Raw genomic sequence first — 18,035 nt, 5'->3', positions numbered from 1 at the left:
CCGCCACATCACTCGTGAGTTTTTCTTCTTATTCATTTTAAATCGGCTGTATGTGAGATGCTCCGAGTGTCAAAAGCGAATAGTAATCAAGGAAATATATTGAGAGTATTAGCACAAACTTGATGTCGAATTCCAGCATCTTTTTGAACGTTAGGAAAATCTTCAAAAACATTCAGATGAAAGCCAGTGATACTTTAACTCTCCAATGTCCATTTCTACCAATGTAGAAAATGTTAAACGGTATAATAGTAAGCACGCATTATTTAACATCTTTTACATATTTTGTACATTGGTTAGATTAGAAATGAACAGAGTATCGGGTTAATCTTATTCTGGATATTTAAATATCCATCTTGCTATTAAAGGATTAAACATCATGAACGTTATAGCGAAAATTTCGATTTAACTCAAGGAAAGAGTGGTTTTTCCAAAAGTATCTAAAAATTTAGCTAGATACAGATCTGAAAGTAGTTTTGTTACAAAAATATATTAAATTTTAAGAAATATTTGTTCGAATTGTGTCAGTTGAATATTTATTAAATGTAAACATTTATTTGATACATTAATTTGATTTAACTATTATATTTTTTACTTAGCAAATATTTATTTTATAAATAAATGATATATTAATACTATTTAAACAATTATTTATTAAAATTTATTGTATTTTTCTCTCAATGTAAATGATCAAAATAATTATGTAGGACGCACGCTGGTCGCTAGAATACCAAAACTTTTTGCAGCATTGCTTTAGCGTCCTACGTAATTATTTTGATAGTCCGACAAAATTATTTTCAGAGATCTGTATCTAGTTAAATTTTTTAAGACTTCAGCAAAATTGTTCTTTCCATGCATATTCATTATAAAAGAATTAATCTGTGCATTTTGTCTCACATATCCATGGAGTTGCTTGTATTTGCTATTCGGAGTTATTCATTGTGATCGTAATTTTTCCTTCCTATTTAAATAGAATACAAAGTCACTAGATATGGATCAAGATACGCGATATAGCCACCGAGTGCACACGAGTTTTCAACTCGACGCACAATGCCAACGATTAGAATTAAGGTTTAGGAATTTGCATGCCATTACACGTTACCCTTTCGCAAGAAGCAGGAGGCTTGTAATATTGGTTCGCACAATTTCAATTAGACTTTGTTAATAATTAGTTCACTCATAATCTCCCAGCTGTTCTGTGCGAGTGAAAAGACATTGATTTATGCGTAATCACCTATAATTTGCACGTGCAAGAATATGAAGCACACCGACGCAAATGAACTTATGTTACATTTTACGTAACATGATTGCGCTTAATGAAAACAGCGTAATCAATGATTTTATTTATATTTATATACACGATCAGAGCGAGTAGTACGTTGTGCAAGTTGTGACGCGAGAGAAGCGTTAACAAGGTTTTCGATGAGAGAAACAGCGTTGATCGGAAAGCAAGCGACGCTTTAAGTATCGAATCAGAGGCGAAAGGATCTCGCGGTGGAGAATCACGTTACCGGTGGAATAGCCGCTTAACGTCTTAATCGAGTTAATTAAACCCTCTTCGCACGTTTTCACGTTCCGCGAACACGACACGCGATTGCACGCAACGAGATTACCTCCTCCGACTCTCTCGTCGAGGCTAGGCATTCTCGGACGTGGAAACGGAGTGGCGCGGCGAGCGACGCAATAATTAGACGCTTCGACGCGGACCGAACAAAGCCGCGGTTTCCGTCCTTTCAGCGCTTCATTTTCACCGTGGAATTGCGGTGCCCCGTCGAAAGGCTAATAGAGGCTGCACCATTATTCTCGATCTCAAGTACTATGTTGTTCCTGAGGGACACGGAATACTTTCACGAATACTTTCAGATCGAATATGAAACACAAGTAACAAAATCGTTTGCAACGTATATTTGTTACACACAATAATGTTTCTATGATTTTTATTTAATGCGCTCTCTCTTCTCGATGTTGATATCACGGATATCGCGGTTAATTGACGTTACACTTCACTGACTCCGGTAGTCAATTAATAATGCGCAATTAAAGTGACAATTATGCAAAAAGTTGGTCGCTTAATCTCGAACATCTCGGACAACATGAATATTCTAACGGAGACGATAGAGAGAAAGAGAGAGAGAAAAAAAAACAGGTGCATTAAGAGTGTTGTAAAACTTAACGTTGATTCTTCCACAGCATTAAATCAGCCAGCAACCGTAGCAGGTGTTCCGGGACGGCAATCATTGGAGTTCCAGTATGTCGGTCCAATTAAGCATTTAATTGCAACAGTTGCCACCCTCTCGATCATCCGCAATATCGTATCGATAAGGAGGGACAGGTAGTAGAGCGCGAGCCAGTAATAAATCCCGGTCGGTTGACAATTTTATTGGGGGACGCGAAATTGCGCGTGATCGCGCATAGAATATTGATCTATATAATTGTACCGATTATTATCCGCGCAGAATTACGCTTGATCCGTTTACGGAATTGCCTAAATTTGTTTACGTGTAACAAAGCAGAGTGTAAATAGTCATGTTCGTAAATTCGAGTACAATAACAAGATAAACGTCCATTTATTATTACTGCACTAGTCATCATATATACGCATAATAAAACAAACAAAAATTAATCTTTTAAATATGCGTGAATGATTTTCTTGAAAAGATTGAGAAAGTATTTCAGGAAGATAAAATTATAAATATATATATCTAAATGAATAACTAACAAAGTTGAAACAATTTAAAAAGATATCTAAAGATATACAGTAATATATAATAAAATATACAAATTTTGTTGAATCATCAGAATGATTATGTAGGATTCAAGATTGTTGTTAGAATGTCAAAATATTTTGTAACATTACTTGTTATGCTTCAGCAACGTACCTAATTATTTTGATGGCCCAACAAAATTATTTTCAGATTTTTGCCTATAACAAAATTTTTAAATACTTCAGCAAAACCGTTCTTTCCTTGTATCCAAACGATATTTCCAAGTCTGTGTGTTATTTATTTGGTAAATATAAATCTCTCAAGACTAGATATGTTAGATTATTCATTTGAGTTTTGCATACGAAAAATTTTGAGGGATTATAGAATGAAAGAGGAACTTAATCCAGCGGTACCAATTTCGCGGTTCTCACGAGGAGATGCACCGATTATCGGGTCTCTCGCCACGTCCTTTGTTCATCCGCTTTCTTTATTCGTGCCACGATCTTGAAGCTCGCAGTAGGAGGCCGAAGAGCGAATCGCGTCGGCTTCGTCGCGGTCGCTGTAAGCGTGCGCGCAGCTAAACGAATGGTGATGTCGGCGTGAACCGGTGTAGAGAATGAAAATTTAAAAAAACGAAGAAAAAACAGGAAGAGAGAAAAAAAAGGAGACACTCGTCGGAGAAAATCGCGCCACGCGAGTCTAATTCACGACGAAGGAGATGCGGCTTTACGAGGATTCGCGGTTTTACGGCGAACGCGACGTTGTCATGTCATAAAGCCAACTCGAGTTATGTGACAGATCGGACAAGTAGCGCACGTGCGTTTCTGGTGAACATGTCAGTATACCAGACTACAGTGAAAATCGATACTGCGTGACCGATGCGTTCATCTGGACTTGTCTGCATATAAACGATCAGTAAATAGTTAAAAATGAAATTTCGTTAAAAGAAAAAATTCTTTCTTATCCCACAGTTTTCATGTCTATGATAAGTGAAAAGTGTATACAGTTTGGTGACTATAAGAAAAGAACGTAAAAAATAAGAAACAGAATTACTAATATCGTTGGACGTATCATTGCTGTCGGTACCTTATAATTTACTTAATTGCTATACGTTTGTATCGCAATTTTTCACAGATATTGAAAAGCATAGCTAGAACTCTCAATCATAGAGCGACGCAATTAAATCTTACGACTATTACATGGTTCGTTGCTTGCATAAACCGGATGTGCTAGCGAAATGAAGATTTCGATATATTGAGTAATGTTTCGATTAGGAATTGTTTTATTTCATGAAATTCCATTGATGGCAGATTTTTAATATTTTTATCACTTACTAATTAGTTTGTATATTTTATTATTAACCTGTAAATAAGTAAATGGAATGGCCACTGCAACCCAGGGCACGTATTATGAAATTATTCGGAATTATTCAATTATTCTTTAGATTTCTATGTATTCTTTAGGGAAAACAGAATACTTCCAATCAAAATCCATTCTAAACAGTTTTATAATACGTGTCCACATATAGTGTTTTTAAATCTTACAGTAAAATTATTTTTATAAATTTAAAAAATTATTACACTCTCTCATACACTGTCTTATAAGGATATAATTAATAATAATTAATAATAAATTTATTTGTAACATAATATTAATATATACTGTATCAGATATCAAAAGAGCAATGGTAATCCAATCTCTTGAGTTAAATAACATTTTGTTCTTTTTAATTTCCATATATGTCAAAATGTATATCAATCTATTTCTGTGGTTAATTTCTTCGATGTAAACAACATCCATATTAATGTATGCTTGTAAATCCATATTAATGTATACTTAGTAAATAATAAACCAAATTTGAATAAAAGAATTTAATACCTCTTTGAGTTAAATTGTTTAACTCTATTGGTTTAGTTAAATTAACGACATATTGAATAAGAGAAGTGGCGACTTATAGAAATGATTAAAACTCAAATTAAGTATAATTTATAATTTGACATTATAAATTCAATAGCATATTAGTAAAAAAATATAACTAAAAAAATACAATTATTTTAGAGTGTTCTGAGTACTCCAGTTACTAACTTGCTTATTTTTAAACCACCTATCTAAGTGTTAATATTATTTTATCATTAGACAATTATTTTGATAAATATTAATATTACTTCTCATAATGCTGGTAAAAGTTTTGAACATTCCCGTCAATTTTCAATTTATGATATTCTCAATTCCATCTCTAACAATAAACGTGGACCATTCGCGAGTCTATCGAAACTTCCGTGGTGCTTGTTGGGATGAGAAAGGATAGAGAAACGATGGCGGATGTAAAGTATATGGTGCGCGCCGGGCGCCGTATCTCGCCCCTGCTTTCCTCTCGCTGTCTTGAACAGATATTTTCGTCTCTTTACGAGGATGCGAGACACACCGTGTATTTTTGCCTTCGGGCGTTTCGCTCCGTCACAACGAACGACATCGTCGGTTCCACATCGGCGTCATCGCGCGCCTCCGCTGACGAGCCGCGTCTGACGTTTCGACACGGTAAACGCTTATTCCGCTAGTTAATGCATCGTCGAACAAACGAGATAGTATCTCGGTAAGACAACTCGATTCGCTTTGACAACACCCTGCTGATAACGACACCCTGAAATCGAATAAAAGACACAGCGCGCGAATTCGAGTATTGAAGAGACCACGTTCTTATCGTAAGTTTTTATCGTAATCACGACCGAAGCGTCACCGCTGACCCCACGCACCGATCGTGGGAGGAAGATCTCGTTCTACTTGAAAACGGGACACAAACAATGCAACAAGATCACCTCGCGTCCCGTTTATGAATCTCTTCATCGCGTGGGCCGTCGCGGAATGGTTGGGAACGGAAGGGAACTGGCGAAGATGCGGGCTGTTGTCCCGCGTCGTGGAAAACAAACGAGACGCACGAGCTACCAGACATGCTGGTATTCGCTGAGGTTCTCTCGTGAGCAGCATCGCCGACGAGGATCCGTCCAGATCGGATCACGTGCGTAAAATATCACAAGTCCTTTATTTTTTACTTACGTGCGCTTTATCGGCGTAAATTCCTCGCGACGGCGCGCGGCGCGGCGAGACGCACCTCTTAATTCGTTGGCACGTCGTGAATCCTTGAACTTCGCTTTATCGAAATACGTTCGCCGTCTTGGGGATACGAATGCGTGGAGAAACGTTTCTCACGGGCTCGCTCTTTAATTCGCTCGCTTATAAGGCGCGATTCGCGCTTTCGGCTTATCGAAAATACGCTCGTCGAGGTGCGTGAAGTGTTGTCGCGACACTTCTCGTTCCGCTTGTCGCGCGATGTTACTTTTGCATACTCGCTCGTTCGGATTTCACTTTGACACGAACGAGCGGGTGGGATTGCTCGATGCAATTCGAATGTTCGTCGTGAAATGAATACGTTCTTTCTTCGCTTATCTAACGAATACTTTGAGCGATTCTACTTTCGCCCGGATTGTAATACTGAAAGTCTGAAAAGGCACTGGTTATATTCTAGAGTCCGAAACTTTTGCCGAAACTGAACCGAAACACTCGGTTACATGTCAATTTCAACCGAAACCGAAACCAAAATTAAAAAATAAGAATTCTATTGTGGAAATGTCCACTAAGGAGGCCTGACTCGAAGTTTTGTGGTCGGCCGCAGCGTTTCGTCCTGGTCCCACATTACTAGACTCATCAGTAAGGCGATGTAGTGTGGGACTTGCCTTAGACGCCTGGAATGAATCCAGAATGATATTCTATTTAAAGGGAATTCGCGCGGCGCGGTGCTTACGCGAATCGAGTGAGTCCCGTGGACCTCTAGTGGCGAGTCGCCACACTATAAAGATCATATGTATAGGCATGATACGTTTTCTTCATAAATGCCATTTATTGAGACAGTAATTAAATTTCGGCCGAAATCGAAAACAGAAATTTCGGTTGTGTCAATTTTGGCTAAAGAATATAAGTACTTCTTCTTCATAAATATCATAATTTAATTATTGAACCAATAATATTATGCACATATTAAAATTAATATTTATGAACAACAGCTATATATACATGGTTTCAGTCGAAACTAACACGTAATGAGTGTTCGTTTTCAGTTTCGGTAAAAGTTTCGGTCGGACTCTACTATATTCACACCGTGCATTTAGATCGCGACTTATAACACAAACTCCGACTTTCAATATTTAGATCCCTGTTGTAAACACTTGGTAGATGACCTAACTTGGCTTTAAATCAAGCTTCGCTTTTTGGGGACTAAAATATAGACAGCTAGTAACTTGTATATAAACGCGTGTTACCTAAAGATTTGCTAATTTTCTCTCTAGGGTATAAAAAGCGTAACAGTTAAAGATGTAACCGATAAACGGTGCTAAAACTGCAAAAATTCTTTACGGTGTAAACCAGAGATTCTAAAATGCGTTCATTTGGTGCTCATACTCGCCAGCTTTGTTTAACACTTGATAAACAACAAGGATAAAATGATTCCAAGAATTTTACAAACGTCAAATGAAACGCAGTCACAGTAAAACACAGATGCGTCAAAAGTTACGTGATCGTGAGATTTGCTGATTGGCTGGAGTGAAAATCTTTTATCTATGATATTCTGTTCTTGTTTTACGTCTATCCAAACAAAATGACACAATAATCAACGCTATCATAACATTATAAGCATTATCATAATATCGCGATCACGTGACACTTGGTGTATCTCTGTTATACTATAGGATATCTCCGGTGTAAACAGGTTCTGATGGCTAGACCTATAACCTTGGATTACGGTATAAGTCAGGCTGCCCATAGGTCTCTTAAATCCGATTTTTCATTTTCTATTTAATCTGTAGTTTAGACTTCACTTAATTTGATAATAAAGTAAAAATTGTTTTTCTAGCTATGATTAATTACTAAACTGATTATTTTGTAGTATAGTAATTTTAAAAGTTATTCTGTAACGATACCACCTCTGCTACAATACCGCCAGTTTAATTGATTGATAGTTAAAAAAATACAACTTTTACATTATCATTAGGTTAAGTTTAATTAGAAGTTAATCAGAAAATGAAAAGCCGAGTCAATATAAAGGTATACGTTCATGTACGGTATAGTATTGAAACTATACGGGGTGTTTTCAAATTCACGCCCGCGAAGTACGTGATACTTTATGCTAAAACGAATAATTTTTTCCTTTAACGAAATTGCGTCCGATAAATAATTTTTGCGCTTATATGTTGACTTCAACCTGCTCTCTTGCAAAAACTACTTATCGGACGCAATTTTACTAAAGGAAAAAGTTGTTTTTTGTGCTAAAACAACTTTTTCCTGTAATAAAATTACATTCGACAAATAATTGCGGTTACTCGTACAACTTCAACCTGCTCTCCTGTAAAAACTACTTGTCAGACGCAATTTTGCAAAAGGAAAAAATTGTTTCTCTTAGCGTTAAGTATGACGTCTTGTACTTCGCGGGCGCGAATTTGAAAACACCCTGTACAGTATCGAAATCCGCTTTTCTCTACGTCCAATCGTTCCACCCTCGAATAATTTCTCGGTGCTCGCATCACGGCGTAAACACAATTGGACGGACGTACGCGATCTCAAGTACGCCGCCGGCTGCGCGGCAATGTACGGATGCGCGTAAAAACAGGAGAGCGATTTGTCAGCGCGCGGCGTCGCGATGCACACGGTAGGAACTCGTCGAAGGAAGACATTCCCTTCCAGCTCCAGGAGGCTGTTGCGCATCTCTCGCCTCCTTCTTCCGCGCCTCTTTCACACGAATAGAGAGCCAGCGATGCCGACCGTCTCGCGGATACGCATTGCATGTGCGATTTATCATTGGCCGCCGTCCATTGATAAATTCCACGCATTCATAACGCCGCTACCCACGTTTTGTGCCAGGAGCCTCGACCTGCAGGAGACATACGATACCCAGGTACGATACGATACGATACGTCGCGATAGCGTACTGCAAGCTCGCATACAACCCCGGCTCGCTGCAGTAACACGAATACGCGTGTACGTACGCGAGAGGGCGGAATTTTGTACGCAAACAAAGCTATACGAAAAGAATAGTTTTACTCAAGTATCCAAGAATTTAGCTTAATATTAATCTGGAAGTCATTTTATTGAACTATCAAATTAATTATGTAAGACATTTAAATTAGTTGATAAAATATAAAAACTTGTTGCAGCATTGCTCGTCATGCTTGAATTTCCTACTTAATTATTCTGATGGTTCAATAAAATTATTTTCAGATCTGTATCTAACAGAGTTTTAGACCTTTCAGTAAAATCGTTCTTTTTGTACATTTTTATGATTTTAGAAATAAATGTATGTATTGTCAATAAATTTATAATCTTAATGAGAGAAATAGAATCTGTTATTAGAAGTTACGCAGTAGCAAATAATGCCACCCGTGAGAAACGTACCCCTAGCTAGGATGACTCGTTCAGAGGCTAATCGCTTTAATGAGACAATTAGGCGATGGTACTCATTGATAAGACGGGTTTGTTTTGTCTGCTTCAACTGAGTTGGCGTATGTCTCCCCACCGAGATTGCGGTGCGTCAAAAGATTCTCGCGGCTCGTTTCGTCCAAATAAATATTCATTATCGCTAACGTGTGTGCTTTTCGTTCTCGCGATGAACTGTACACGTATCGATGAGACAAAAGATTCACCGAAGGCGAGAGATAACGATGCTATCAACAGTTTATTCGTCGCTGCCATTGTACGGCGAGCAATATTGATAAAAAAATTAATGAATTTTTTATACTTAATACTGAAATGAATTGTTCCTGGAATGATCTAATAATATATTAATTGTATTATATTGAATCAGAGTATCAAATATATGTTCAGAAATAAATGAGTTACGTAAAATGAGATAGTATTTCCGATAACACAGAGAGATATGATATTATTGATCTGTCGTTGTTTCGAGTACCTATTTCCTTTCGCGATATATTAGGATATTTTTAGAGTCCGGTTTGTTTGCATGGCTCCCACGGTATTTCGTCGAGTGTAAAGAAAACCATGATTAGCATTTTCTGAGATAACAACGCGCTCTGATTTCCGTAACACTTTGTATTAAAGTCGTTGAGGTTTTTTTAAAGAAAGATAGGGACGAGAAAAACGTACCGTGTGCAACGCAGGAAAGCAAGGGTGGATCGGAGAACGAACTGACAGTGTATGGTGGACTATTCTTTTCGAAGAAGGAAACGGAGGAGGAGGCAGGCAGGGCAGGCGCGAGGTGTGCCGCTGGGTGCATAAACAACGTTGTAAGTCGACGAAGCACGCGTGGCTCGCATAAAATCTCATAATGCTCTTGTCCAAACAAACGCACGGTGGCGGTGTTATGCTGTTCGAGAATTTACCACTTCGGGATCTCTTCTTCGAGAGTCCGGGAGAATGGCCCGGTAGAGGGTTCCCGTGCGTGCGTGCGTAGGAGAGCAACACATCTCGAATATCTGACCATTTAAATGTATTATGTATAAAACGTGTGTAAACCGCGCCCTCTCGATCGAGAGTCGCGTCCGGTCGAAGACGCCGCGGCATCTCTGCTGCTTCTCTCATCCGCGGGCTTAATCCGATTGTCGAGCTTGTACCATGGCGGGTCCCTTCGACGAAGGTACGGGATTACAAGCGACAGATTAACGTATCTCCTGTAGAACACACTGTCCGGGATTATCCGAATTCGGGCGCGTACCATTATGCCGGTTTAGTGAGGTAAGATAATTCGCACGGGAATGACTTGTCATTTCCACATCTTTTGACTGTTTTATTTTTATCCACTTATCTATTTGTCACATCTACATATTTGATCTATGCAATAGGATTTATTATTTATATATAGTTAGTGTATAATTATACTAATTATACACTGTTAGCTATCAAAAGAGCAATGGTAATCATCTTTCTTGACATTAAAATGATATCTTGTTAGTGTGTGTCAAAATGGAAATCAATTAATTTTTGAAGTTTGTTTTAAAGTAAACAATGTTCATATTAATGTATGCAGCTTTGAATCAAATTTAATTCATTTTTGGACAAATTTTTGTTATTGAAAATACAATTTGTTTTAACTTAAATTAGGTATTTGATATTTAACAGTGTATACAGATCACTGAAACGATTATATAATATTCTATCTTAAGACATACATTTTTGAATTTTCGTGTAATTTCATTTAATTGGAAAGGTTTCAAGTTTGTCGAGATACACATTATATAAACGACACATAATCATTGGATATCAAAAAAAAAATTTGTACGCAGGTTGGTTTGATCGATCCTGGAGAGAGCGAGATGAGCGAACGCGCGCGGTTACCAAAGCGTGAAACGAAAAGCGCGGAGAGAAACACGGAGATGGCGAGAGGGAAGGCGAGAATCTTCTTAGAAACGGCATAAAGATAACCACTCTATCCGCGATGAGCACCAACCGACTGGTAATCCCTGTATAGGTCGACCATATAGATCCGTCCGCGCGTCGGGTCGAACGCCGCCGTTGACTTTCTGTCCACTGTCAAGTTAACGACGCGTAATGACAGCTGATAGAGGCGGCGGACATGGTTTTCCAGTTAGACTTTCTTTTTCGTTGTACCAGGTATCCGTGCCGCGGAAACTATAAAGCCGAACCCCTCGATTGACTTTAATGCCAGCCGCCGACGGGTGCGAGGACGTCGTTCTTCGATTTTATCATCGATTCGCCGGGGCGCGAGACCGTTAAGATCGGCTTTCTGCGAGCAGGATCGCACCATGCTATCGTACAAATGGCACTGATCTTTTCTTTCTCTGCCAACGAGCGCGCGGCGCCTACGTCAAACCCATAAACCCGGCTAAAGTCGAGTAGCCAAGCAATTTCGTGGCGAAAATCGGCGTTGCCTGGAACGATGATATTCTCGGACGATAAACTTTGGAGTTATCGTCCAACCATCGTGCGTTTATTCGCCAGATAGAAAAATGCGAACGTCCTGCTACACGTTTTATTAGCGCTTCGGGTTTCTTCTGAATAATGTCGCAAACAATCATTAATATTTTACGACGAATATTAATATGTGGATAGAGTACAAGTATCCTTTCCGAAAGAGAGGTTTTAGCCACATATTATGTATTGAAAAACATTTATTATATTATCAAAATATATGTGTATATGGCGATTAAAAAACTCACACGTAAAGGACGATTTTGCTGAAATATTTTTCATTTAATTTAGATACAGAATCTGATTTAATTTAGATACGGATCTGAAAATAATTTAATCGTTGAATCAAAATAATTATGTATGATGCTCAAACTACAATTACTAGAATGACAAAACTTTTTGCATTATTGCTCATCATGCTTGAGTTTCTTATGTAATTATTTTGATGATCCAACAAAATTATTTCCAGATCCGTATATCTTAGCTAAAATTTTATTTCAACAAAATTGCTCTTTCTATACAAGATATTATTTTAGAATATAATTTAAGTAGCTTGTAAAACGATAGCAATTATCTAAAGAGAGGTTTATTGTCTCTTCTGACGAGAGATATTCGAAGATTTTTAAAAAATCCATCAGATTTTCCCGCGCGTGAAATTCGAGAGTTTCTAGCCGCCGCGTGAGTTTTTCCGTCCGAGTTCCATTCCGTGTTTTGCTGCCTGCCAGCCGCGCTAATTGAGCCATTAACTCCGCCCTTTAATCTTTCGGTTCTTCCCCCGACATTCGACTTCCTCCGTTCTCGGAAGGAGAGGAGGAAGCTTCGAGAGATCCAAATCGAATCTTCGTGTAGGAGAACGAGGAGCAAAGGCAAAATACTTGGTGTTTCCTCATCGGAGTAAAAGTAAGCCATTAATTCGTAAACGATACGTTATTATAAATAAAAGTAATACAGATACGTATACAAATTGCAGCATTAAAAATTGTTTTAATTATAATGATATAATATTTTTATATTTTATTTTGTATTATTTCTAAATGATACAATATATACGGAAAATTTCATGAATATATACATGCAAAGAACGGTTTTGCTGAAGTATCTAAAAATTTAACTAGATGCAGATCTGAAAATAAATTTGTTCGACTATCAATTTAATTATGTAAGATGCTCAAGCTAGAATGTTATATATAATTATTTTTAGATTTGTATCTATGTACAAATTTTTAAATATAATACTTTAGTAAGGTTTCGTTCCTTCCGTGTTAATTACTCTGCTTTTATCGATAATTAAATAAACTTTCTACCGTTTATTTTTAGTAACATAGATTACGTGCCTAAATTCGCACATACTTCAGCTGACATCTCATGGATCGGTGTTTATTATCTCGCGCTTTGACGGTCGTCCTAAATGAGAGCTGAAGCAAAACATTTTTATATATACAGAGAAAACACGAGTACCGGCTATATCTTTCTCTTTATTAGATCCCACGACACGCGGGTGTGCCCCGACTCTCGGATCGAGATCGAGGCGATTCATGATTTTCTAAGCGGGCGAGAGGGAGCCGCGATGCCGCGAGGGGCACGCCTCGGAAATGCGTGTGTGTCCTAAACCAACATCTTTATGGACTCGATGTTTCTCCCGAGGTCCGACTTATTACGTTGATTTATCGCTTTTGTATGCTGCCGAGCCCATCTGCCCCCGTCGCGTTTCATAACCACCGCCTCAGCCGCGCGAAGATCTCTATAGATCTCTTCGAATTCATAGTCGGAATCTTTCGAGAGGTATTCGCGGATCGAAAGGGATCAAGATATCAAAACCTCTGGAATTCAACCAGAATCGTTAATGCCGCAGATCGAAAGTATACATTTGACTAAAATCTTAGCTAGTTCATAATTTAATTGTTTTTTTTTTAAATTAAAATTCAAAATTGATTATTAAATCGTTTCAAAGCACGAAATAATAAATACCGATCCAAATAATGTTGCAGTTTAGGTATGTTATCTTTATGTTACAAAAAATAAACATTAAAAATTAACATTTACAAATTTATTTAATCTTTTTAATTTTATAATTATATTTTTTACTAGTATATTATGTTATAATTATATATCTAATTATATTTTTATAAGATAGAGGAATGTAAAAACAATGAACTTTCCATAGCAAATGTCAACTAGTGATATTACATCAATGTTATAAATTCTCATTCAGCAATACAGCTATTATGCATAACATATGTAATATGTTATATTTACATTTATATTGTTGAGTGGGAAATTAACATTAATATGTTACTGTTAGTTTACATTTGCTGAATTATAGTAAGCCATTTATTCATCTGGGTAATATTTTTTTTTATTTTCCTTTTCCAGAACAAATTTTTAAAGAAAACTGGATGCTGTAAACATCTCACCTCTTCACTTAAAAGTTAATCGTTGATATATTAAAAAAATACAATTACATTAGAAAAATATACATTAATCGTCTACAATATACATGAAATTTTCCGTTTATATTATTTTAGTAATGTCCCTTCCGTTATGTAAGCTAAAAAAATTAACACTGCCCAGATAGACAGATGTACATCAATTTTACTGCAACTTTACGTTTTATTCGATTATCAAATGCTTCATAGATGAGCCGATTGTGATTCCAAATATTGTATTTAGTAGATCAGAAAACGAAATATCATGATGCAAATATAATGTAAATATGAGAAACAAAAATCTGATTCTTAGTGTCTCATATTTACATCATATTTGCATCATGATATTTCGTTTACTAAATGTTGCTGCAATATTTCGAATCACAATCGGCTCATCTATGAAGCATTGGATGATTCTAAGATAAACATGAAGTTGCTGTAAAGTATATGTGTTTGTCTATTGGGAATATTTTAACGAAAAAAAAATTAATTATAACTTGTTTTTTTATTTTCAGAATATATATTTATTAATTAAGTTTATTAGTTATTTTTATGTATATGCAAATTCTTATAATTAACATAATTATAAATATTCTTGAAAACGCATAGAGTATCGACGGGATTTGAACCTAAGATCTTTGGGGTGGTAGCCTACCAACGCTAACGTTGAGCTAATCGCACGCTTGTCTGAACACTTTTAAATTTGGCATATATTGAATTTTATTTTGACATTCGTACCGATCATATATGTGTGTAATATGCATGTATGTATATATAGGGTGTCTGATAACTCCTGACAACACCCGTAAGCAGGTAGAGCGGATTAAACTGATTGTGAGACGAAAAGTCCTCTACTATTTTACAATTTTCGCAATAGTTAACAAGATATTAATTATTAAAAATCACCGAATGTTTGTTTTCAATAATTTTTTACTCAAGTATTATTAACTTTACGAAAAAATAGCAAGAGACAACAATTATTTATTTTCTTTTTATAGAATTGAGAATTTTTTTAGATTTTTTTCAGAATTTTTTAGTACCGTATTTTCTGATATTGGTAAAAATTATAGTTATCTTACTTTATGCGGCGTAAAATAAGGAAAAATTTACAAATCATTTATATTTACTGCCACTTCACTTCTTACGAAGATGTACGAAAATGGCTAGATGACTAGTTTGGCTCAAAAGAGCAATAATTTTTTTGGTGTGGCATCCACAAATTGTCAGACAGGTGGGAAAAATGTATAGCTAGTGATGGGCAATACTTCGAATAAAATATTTTTTATCATTTTCATGCAATAAACGTGTATTTTCTATTAAAAAATTCCGGTTTCATATTTACATACCTGGTATGACATCATATCAGGATTACGAATTTCAACACAATTCGGTACATCAAAATCGACATTTGTTTACCCAAATTTTACAGTATATATATCTTACTTTATGCGGCATGAAATAAATAAAAGTTTACAAATCATTTATGCTTTCTGATATCACATCAGGATTACAAATTCTTTTAACAAGATTCAGTGCATCAAGATCAACATCTGTTTACCTAAATTTTACAGTATATTTATCGTACTTTATGCGGCATAAAATAAAGAAAAAATTAAAAATTATTTAAGCTTTCTATAGCATCACATGATAATTGTAAATGTGCATCATTATATGATGTATTTCATTTAATTATGCATGATGTAAATATTTCATATAGTGATATCGAAAAAAGAATATTATAAATCTGAAGATATATTTTCGTACATATGTTTTTGTAATTCTATAACAAAAAATTTAATCATTCAAATAACCTAAATTTTATATTTACTTTAATATAAACATTTTTGCTTTTATAATGTCATAAATGATCATAAAATTGTTCTAAATTTTCAGTAAATTAATTTGTGCATATCGTGATTATACAAGTCTATCTGGGTGCTTATTTCTTACGTGTGAATTGAAGAAATCAATCGTTTCCTCAGTAGCGGTGTTGATTATCTTTAATGATCATCTCATCAGCGTCCGCGGAGTGTATTTCACGCTGATGCAACGGCCATCGATCGGCCATCGACGCGATGTAAACAAAGTAGCCTGGGATCTTCTTAAAACTTCTGTCCTACCGAAGAGGCGCGGTGTCGGTACTCGGGGTCATCGACGAAGGGTATCTCGAGAGGAGGAATTCAGCTTTCGCGTTGTGAACCGCGCCTAAAAGATATCGGGATGCGTGGTCGTGCGAATGGGCGTGCATCCGATTATCTTGGTAACTCAATCTCTCCTCTCGAGTCTGACCTCTCCTAGCTCGAGCATTGCGATCTACCCGTCGATCCAGCGCGTCAAAGAGAATCACAGGGTGCCGCGGTGCGATAACGCGACGATAAATTATTTTGAAAAACGTTATTCATTCTGGGATATATAATAGTTTTGTAACGCCAACGCATTTCATGCGTTCGGTAACATGAGTAACATGAGTTCTTATAATATATTAGCTTTATCCTTTCTCCGTACATCACGATAAAAAAGTGCGAGAAATAATTGAGAAATTTATCACTCACCCAATTATTGTAGACAAGCAGTGATTATCTCTCTTTCCATGGAGGTCTCCATCAGCGATCCCTCTAACGATTCTTGATGCCGTTTCTCTATGCATCGACGACACACTCGCGAGAAAGTCGTACGATTCGGCACATTACTGCCAACGAAATCGATTAGACATCTCAGAACGGTCATCCATATGTTCATTATCGGCACTTCCAATGGGTTTCGATCTTTCGAGACATCGACGATATATACTTGCAAATAATGTAAAAAGTGTGGAAATTCTACGATACGTGGATGGACATGTTATTGCTGATAAAATCGATTAGACATCTTAGAACGATTGTCTATATATTGTAAGATAATTTTAAGTATTCCGAAATTTTCGATCGCCAAAGGAGCGACTGATGACATCTGTTATCGCGCAACAGACAACAGGTCCACCACTCTAAACACTCTAATTGTAAAGGTGGAAACTGGCGGCGCGCACTACACGTGCCTACGTGAAAAGCCGGAGCACGCTGGAGCACAGCACGGTTTTTCGGCAACGTTGAGATGAAATAATCATAATGGTTTGCGAATTTAGTTACCGTCATTGTAATAGATCGTCAGTGATCTTCTAGTGTTAAGAGATACAAATATTCTTCTTTATCGTGTACTGAACTCAAAGATACAGTTTCGTCTGCTAGGAGTAACCTGGCAATTGTAAAAAGAGACCTAATCCCGTTTTTCCAATCCTGACACCTTACAATATTTATTCCCTCCTGATGTACCGCGATGCATTTCCGACGGCAGGAAAGTTGGAGAAGTAACGTTCTGTCATGGCGAACACACGTGGACCACCGTTACACAAATATCGTAGGCAAGCACGATCACCTTCCTCAATTAATCCGTCACGGCGGTGTTCCACTCGATGTTTCTCGACGATCCTCGACACCCCGGATACTGGATGACGTGACGACCAGTGACCCTCGTCGAACGAGCGGATGCTGCAAAATACGCAACGACAGACGCGTATTAGAAAACGATACTCGGTGCAATGGAGCGAACGGAGTTGATCGTAATCACACCGATCGGCCATCACGCGAACCGATTAGTACACCGAGATCTCATTAGACAAAAGCTGTCTTTCGTTATTCACTGCGAGTATTGAAAATATATAGTATATGCAACGTGAACTACAGATTTTCAGTACTCGCAATGAATAACGGAATGCGGCTAAAATATATGTGAGGACGGATAAAAAAACGTAGGAATGATGGCGGGTCTACGTGGTAAAATATGCATTTCATTAAACTATTAATAAGAATACTTATATATCTCGTTAAAATAATTTATTGATTGAACAAGATAAAAAAAAGTTAATCAAGTTCGCTAAACGATGTTTTCTTTGGTCTGCCATTGCAGTGAAAAAAGCGCAGCATAATTATTCTAAAAATAGCGA

The 18,035-nt window shown here is 36.9% G+C and overlaps 1 protein-coding gene across 1 annotated transcript in view; it reads right to left on the bottom strand.

The window, feature by feature from the left end:
* Window positions 1–16,735, bottom strand: part of DCTN4-p62 (dynactin subunit 4) — a 139,639-nt gene extending 122,904 nt beyond the window's left edge. Inside the window, exon 1 of the mRNA XM_018518867.1 lies at window positions 16,609–16,735. The gene's annotated coding sequence lies outside the window, so the exon portion shown is untranslated. The remainder of the gene's footprint in view (window positions 1–16,608) is intronic.
* Between the last annotated feature and the right edge of the window lie 1,300 nt (window positions 16,736–18,035).

This window comes from Trachymyrmex cornetzi, unplaced genomic scaffold, assembly GCF_001594075.2.
Source record: "Trachymyrmex cornetzi isolate Tcor2-1 unplaced genomic scaffold, Tcor1.1 scaffold797, whole genome shotgun sequence".
NCBI lineage: Eukaryota > Metazoa > Arthropoda > Insecta > Hymenoptera > Formicidae > Trachymyrmex > Trachymyrmex cornetzi.
Note: the sequence above shows the minus strand (reverse complement) of the source record. Positions and strands in the feature narration are given on the sequence as shown.